The sequence below is a fragment of the Thunnus albacares genome, chromosome 12 (assembly GCF_914725855.1).
Source record: "Thunnus albacares chromosome 12, fThuAlb1.1, whole genome shotgun sequence".
In the NCBI taxonomy this organism is placed as follows: Eukaryota; Metazoa; Chordata; class Actinopteri; order Scombriformes; family Scombridae; genus Thunnus; species Thunnus albacares.
Window position 1 is genome coordinate 4,552,194 of NC_058117.1, and position 7,091 is coordinate 4,559,284.

At 38.1% G+C, this 7,091-nt stretch overlaps 1 long non-coding RNA gene across 3 annotated transcripts; it reads right to left on the minus strand.

Annotated features, from left to right (window-relative positions):
- Window positions 1-412: 412 nt before the first annotated feature.
- Window positions 413-6,675, minus strand: LOC122993066. 3 transcript variants are annotated; one of them, XR_006406321.1, is made up of 5 exons: window positions 4,562-6,675; window positions 2,891-3,131; window positions 2,306-2,500; window positions 836-1,291; window positions 413-617 (listed from the first exon to the last, which is right to left on the minus strand). It is a non-coding gene; the product is annotated as an uncharacterized LOC122993066 (long non-coding RNA). The 3 variants fall into 3 exon arrangements; XR_006406322.1 differs by having other exon boundaries at window positions 2,306-2,471; window positions 2,891-6,675; XR_006406320.1 differs by having other exon boundaries at window positions 2,891-6,675.
- Window positions 6,676-7,091: the final 416 nt, after the last annotated feature.

Genomic DNA, 7,091 nt, shown 5'->3' on the forward strand with positions numbered 1-7,091 from the left:
AAGAAAAAATACCCCTAAACAGGCAAAAAGCATGTATTTATTTATGTATTTATTATGGAACTGTGGTGTCAGTTTCACAGAATTTGACAACTGAGATGAAACAATAGAGTCTTAGCTTAACACACTACACACACTGACTGCAACTTGTCCACATGTGCCATCACTCTAATAAGACAAGACAGGGAAAAAAATTCTGGGTTTTATTAAATCAGTTACAATTTGCAATATCAAAAACACTGAAGAACACTATGACAGTAGATTAACTTCATAAATTGACTTCACATAAAAGACGGAACCGCGCCTCGAGACTGTGGACATTTGTGTCGTGGTTTCAGTCTCGGTGTCAAAACCTTTACACTCCTAATTATGTCAACAGCAGTCAAAAAGATTTTTCCTGCAGACACATTAGTCAGCTACTACAACAAGGGAGCTCTGGTGCTCTTGAATGTCTTCCTGAGGAGGTCAGCAGGTGCAGAATTCCTCTTCTTTGGTGTGTGTGCAGTGGAGGGATCATTCATTCAATCATCCATCGTCACTGGTGTCAAGACATGCAGCAGCACTGTGCTCAGTAGTGCTCTCTTGAGAATTATTCTGCATTTCCAAGTCTGCAACATCCTCTTGTAAGAAAATGAACAGTGGCACACCTTTTACATGATTATTTAAAAACATGCTCACATCAAGTCAACCATTTCTATTAATTTAAAATTTTCACACGACTTTTTGCATATGGGTTGGATACATATGGAAGGCATCTCTAGCAGCAGTCTGATGGTTTGAAGGCAAAATTGCAACTAAGAATTCAGATGACCTACTACTGTTTAAAAGATGTAATTACCTGCAGAACAGCAGCCATTGACATGCCAAAGAGGTTTAGGAATACATCTCCTGCATATCTTGGAACAGGAAGAGCAGACGTTTAAACCTGGGGTCTGAGGCTGATGAGACATACAAGTTGTTTTTCTCCTCTGTGGAGCCATATCTCTGTGATAGGTCTTGATGGATGGTGCTCTTTATCTCTCTGACAAGAGGGGAATTCTCAATGGTGCCGATTATGTCACTCAAAAGTTGGGCATGAAGTGGAGCAATGACAGAAACTGTTCTGAAACTGGGCTCTTCTCCTCGCACATGATGTTTGTTGCCACCAGCATTGGCCTGAGGGCTTGCAAAACCTCTGTCACAATCTGCTCCTCAGTCTCTCTCTGCATCCACACACACTCTCATCCCCAGCTCTCTGCTTTGCTTCTCCCTGTTATTCTCCTCCAGTCCACCAGAGACCCTCAGCCTCTTCTCCCTGTTAGAGTGTGTTGGAGAAGGTTGATTTGAGTTGTATCTTTAAAAGACTATCTGGCATGATATTATTTAAGTTGCCATTATTAGTTAGCCTGTCTTTGTCTCATACAGCTTATACTCAGTCTTGGTTATTAAGAGGGTTTTTGGTTTTCTGTTTATTACATTAAAGAGGTTGTAGTGTTGTTTGTGTATTTGAGTTGTATTCATTTGTATTCTGTGGCAGTGTTGTGTATGTTGGTTTATTATGAGGAGGATCTTGTTTGCTGTTGCTGTTTTTCCTCCTGTGCTCCTCCCCAGCCTGCTTTTCAGTCTTATGTCCTTCTACACACCTGCCCTGCATCAGCCTCGTCAGCCCTGCCACACCCCCAATGTTTCCTCCAGCCAATCAGCTTCTTGCCCATTCCCCTGTGTTTCCCCCAGCCTATCAGCTCCTTGACTGTTCCCCCTTTTCCTCAACCTCTTCAGCTTTTGAGATGTCTGTCTCAGTTAGGGTGCAGATATCAGACACTCTTTCTCAGCTTTAATGAAAAATAAGGATAGAATGGAACTTTCATTAAAAAATTAGTTTAATGTATATTTTGAATGACAGAGCCTAAAATATAAATAAATGATCTCTCATTAAAGTGCTATGCTGCTCTGTTCTTGCATTAATTTCAAGTTTAGCCAAGTTGAATTTCAGTAATGACTGTACTGACAGTAATGAAGTTGTGAATTATATAAAATATTTTGTGTTGTGTGTATATGTATATATATATATATATATATACACACACACACAATTTGAATTATTTATATTTGAATTGATGATTCATATTTTATACTAAAATTCAACTTGCCTAAGCTTTGATGTACGAACAGAGCAGCATAGCACTTAAATTAAAATTCATGTATTAATATTTTTGGCTATAACATTCACAACCTCATTATTAAAATTGAATCTATATGATATACAAATCAGATGCATACATACATATTTTAATACATTTTATCAGTAACAATGTACATCCACACTTACCTCAGGAGATAAGAGTGCAGCACAGACGGCAGACTGCTGCTCGAGAAGCCGGGAGAGCATCTCATAGGCGCTGCTCCATCAGACAACAACATCTGTTATGAGCTTGTGTTGTGGAAGGTCAAGGATCCTCTGGTTTCTCTTCAGTGCATCAGCGGCTGTGGTGCTTCTGTGGAAGAAGATGGAAATCCTCTGGACCTTGGCAAGCAATTAATTAATTGAGAGGAAACATAATTAATCAATCTTATATCTGAAACTCACAGACTCTGAATATAGTGACCTCCATCTCTGATATAAAGGAATACACAGATACAACTTGGCTATAAACCAAGATATTTAACTACCAAGGGATAGGGATGAATGGGAAACACTTAGCATATATAGATATATACACATATATACAACTAAAATGAATGAATGAATGGATGCATGAATGAATGGGTAAATTAACAAATTATTGCAGTCAGAATAAAGGAATGAACGAGTTGGTGAGGGGCCAAGATTCTAACTACAGTCAATAAAAATTACATTTTTAAATAGCTCTTTGCATCAACTCTCAGACAGAAGCATAGTAGATGGTTTTCCTACTGTTTCTGTGGTGATGAAGGGCAGATGATGAGGCGAACTTCCTGGAGTGCGCCCAGCAAGGCGCAGCAGACTCAGAGATCTTCGGGTCGCCAGAGTGACAGCCAGATGAGAAGGCTGCAGCAGGTGCAGTGAAGCACTTTGGGTCACTGCTTCTTAAGAGGATGAACTCAGTCTCAGACTAGCTGAGGCCGTGTCGTGGACACACACAGCAGGGAGGGGTCATTCAGTGGCAAGCTGTAGACTTGGATGAAAATAGGAGATTACGAAAATAACATATATTCAAATGGCAAACGGTGTGGCTTGGCTTGTGGCTTAGGCATCTTTGCAATCTTTTGCTCCTTAGTTGAGTCTCTTTCTGGAGCTATCATCTCTCAGCCATATTAAAAAAACGTCCTCAACGCATGAGCAACTATCACGGCTGATAAGGCCGAGAAAAAACAGAAGAAGCGGCAGCAGTCAGCCAGGCAACAAGGCAGAAGAAGAGCATCAGCCACTTGACAAAGAGTTGTAAAAGTTTTTATAGTCTAGAGGCATGTTTAAGGAGAAAGAGGATTCTTGGCATTCTTGCATTGATTACTAATTAATTCCTATGTGTGGAGAGAAAAACTGACCCTCAAATAAAAGGGAATAATTTTATTCTTATAGAATATTTAAAGACTATGCACACTCACTCATTTCTGTTGCCATTGCCAATTTCATTACCACATCATGAACCAGTGATATTGATTATTAACAGAATAAAATCAATATACCTTCATTTCCTAATCTGTAATTAAATCTACGAGAGAAAGCATTATTCTAGCAATGGAACCTCAGCTAAATAACACACATACACTGGTTAATATCAAATAAATCAAATGCAATAATATGTGTGACTTATAATTAACAAATTTTGAAGCAGAGTTTGAATTTCCATAATATCAAACTAATTAAATTTTTCTTGGACTTAACATGAAAGTTAACATTGGTTGGACAAGTCAAGACACTTATTGCACATTAAAGAAAAAGAAGAGAAGGAGATGGGGCGACTCAAGGTAATGCAGATTCTCCAAAAATGTATGACTTAAGAGATAGTTGACTAGCAGTAGAAGGGAGGATAGTCCATGCAGGTTTGGCTGTTTGTATCTGAAAAGAAAACAAAGTTGTTAATTTCCAAAACTGTCCATTTTCTCTCCATGGCTGGTAGTGAGAAGGCTGGGTTTTAAGTTCTGTTCAATGGTTTCCTGGCCTTTAGGTCAGAGGTCATGGTCATGGCCCCTGGTCATTGGGTCTGTGTGCATGTGTGTGCTCCTGCACCTAAACAGACAGACTGTTAGGCCAAAAGAAATCTTTTTTTTTTGAAAGAATTAAACATTTCTTCTGTTCCTGGGTTCATTATCCTACAGGTGTGACTCTTGTGCATCACCCTAGTTTGAAGAATGTGAGATTGCATTTACCACTTGTCAATAAAATGAGCAGTGATGGTCACATAGGACTCGGTGGCCCATGAAGTCCACCCATCGCAGGTGAGTACAACTCTCTCAGCAGATTCAAATGCATCCTCCACCTTTGCTCTAGTCTCTGCATACAACACTGCATAGCTTTTTCAGTGAAATATTTTCAACTAGACAGGAAAATGTTTGGTTGAACAAACAAAACATTTCTTCGAACAACAATAGAGAATAAACTCACCTATAGTTGCAGCTGAATGTGAATCTGCGTTGAACTTGATGTGAGTGAGAGAAGACAACCAGCTGTTCCTCCATGTTAACACCTGGTCAGTGTACAACTGAACCTCTGAGCATCACCTCTCTTTAAGTGGTGTTGACATGAATACTTTTTCTCCATGTGAGATGATTGGATGCTGATTGAACAGTGTGAGAATCTTCAGCAGAATGTGACAGAAAGAGATTCACTGATGCTGGAAGATGATGTCACTTTAGACTTAATGGAAGCTGCTCTAACACTGACTTTCAAGGCTAGAAGCTCATTTCCATCTGTAGTCCCTGGGCAGAGGCCACCCATGATGATGATGATGATGAAGTAAATGCTAACAGTCAAATGTGGTGAATTAAAGCATTAAACAGACACAGTAAAGACATCAGTATTAAAATGAAGACAGAAATTAGAAAAGAATAAAAAATACAGGATAACAATACTATTCCCCAACTGGCCAGTATACCATCAGTTATCTCAACATGTTTAAGAACAAACAATTCATCATGACAAGAAATGTCCAACCAGACACAGGTACTAATGCTGGCCAACATAATCAATGTATCTGAGCTCAGTGACTGCAGGTCTGAGTATCTTTCTGCCATGTTTTCAAACTAGATTTAAAATATTTAAAAGTACTGCGCCCTTGGATACTCAATGGTAAAAATTTCCACATACTGGCTGCAAGAGGTCACTGACTTCCTGCTTTCCTACAGTGCAGATGCTCTGCTGCTTGCTCTCACCTCTGCTTGCATTTTTCTGCTGATAATCTTGTTTTTCTTCTGTGAGAAGTTACAAGCAGCGGCTCCTGGATACTTATAAAATACTGGGACTTTTTGGATTTGGACTGGGACTTTTTAGATTGTTTCATAGATATAGTAGGCTATTGCCATATTTCAACATTTCCTCCTCGGGACTGGGTGAGCATGGTCTACCAACAGTACAAACCTGTACTGCAGTGAATGGAAACGTGGTACTTAGCTAAGGCTAATTAGCAGTAAGATGCCCTTCTCCATAGACGACTACCACAAACTTCTACATAAAATTGCTGTGCTGGAAACCAAAATTCATTGGTTAAGTGAGCGTGGAAGTGAATGGACTGTGTGGGAACGACACTACTTTACCATGGACTCTAAACAGTGGACAAGAGCATGCTAACTCATGGCTAATTAGCACCAACAAGCGTACCAAGAAACAGGAGGGCTGTGTACCAGGTAATAAATCTACAAGTGGTAGCCTAGTCCTTCCTGCAGTTTTAATTTTGACAGCAAATTTTGATCTAGTTTTAGTCATAGTTTTTTGACTAAAATGCCATTAAGTCATATTTTAGTCACCTAAATTGTTTAGGTTTTAGTCTAGTTTTAGTTGACTAAATGTCATACAAGTTTTAGCATTTAGTATTATTTAGTATTACAAGTTTTTTTTCGACTAAATCTACAGTATTTAGTCAACTAACATCTAACAGATTTAGTTACAATGTAATGCATTATGTAAGCATTTCTCTAGAATTTCCAAACTCATTATATACCCCTGGAGGAAATGTCTATTAACTTGTTAAAGAATGGTATTAAGGTTTGAACGTGCGATACTGACACAGATTTAACTGTTGTGATATGATACATGTCTTCATGTCATTATGTTTTATTTATTTATCTTAAAATTAAATACATATTAAATCAATTCTCATGAAATAAACAATATGGCCTTGCTTTTTCACTAAAGACCAAAAACCAAAAAACCAATAATTAGATGCATTTTTTAGAACAACTTGCATATGACATTCTTCATTCTTTCAAGCAGAAGTGCAACTATCAAATATTAAAAAGAGAAACTGTATTGACTTTAATGCCATTGCACGTAGTACCTGAATATAGAAAATATTAACAGTCCTCTGTTAATAATGAAAAGAAGTATCAAGTAACTCAAGACAAGCAATATAGATTTGGGTTGTGCTCTTTTCTACAGCTAGCACAGGCAATGGAAGTGAATATAACACTTCTACTTCTCAGACTGATGAAATGAAATATTGTAAAAGGCAGCAATGCCATTAGTGCATAAAAACATGAATCAACAGCATACATATTACCCACATACTCAATACTTCAGCGTTCACTGTTAATTATTTCAACAGTTGCAAAAGAAAAAAAAAAGGTCCTATCTCCAAATATTGAAAACATATGCCTCAAAGACTGTCAATAGCAGGGAATGCAACCATTCTAACTCAACATTGTCAACATTAAAACAACAACTGCTAGGTTACAATGCCATTAGTGTGGGAACTAAAAATCAGCTCCTCTCTCTCGCTCAGCATTGACAATAGAGGTAAATATCACATTAAGCTTAAAAACAAACCAGTAATTCAGAATGAGATTGTGCATATTGTTGCTATAGGAAGTGCTGTCAGTGGCAGTGAATGAATACAACAGTTCTATTTGGTTCAATTCATTTTAAGGAAAACACCAAAATCGTGGCAATACACATAGGTATTTAAACAGACCTGTCAGGT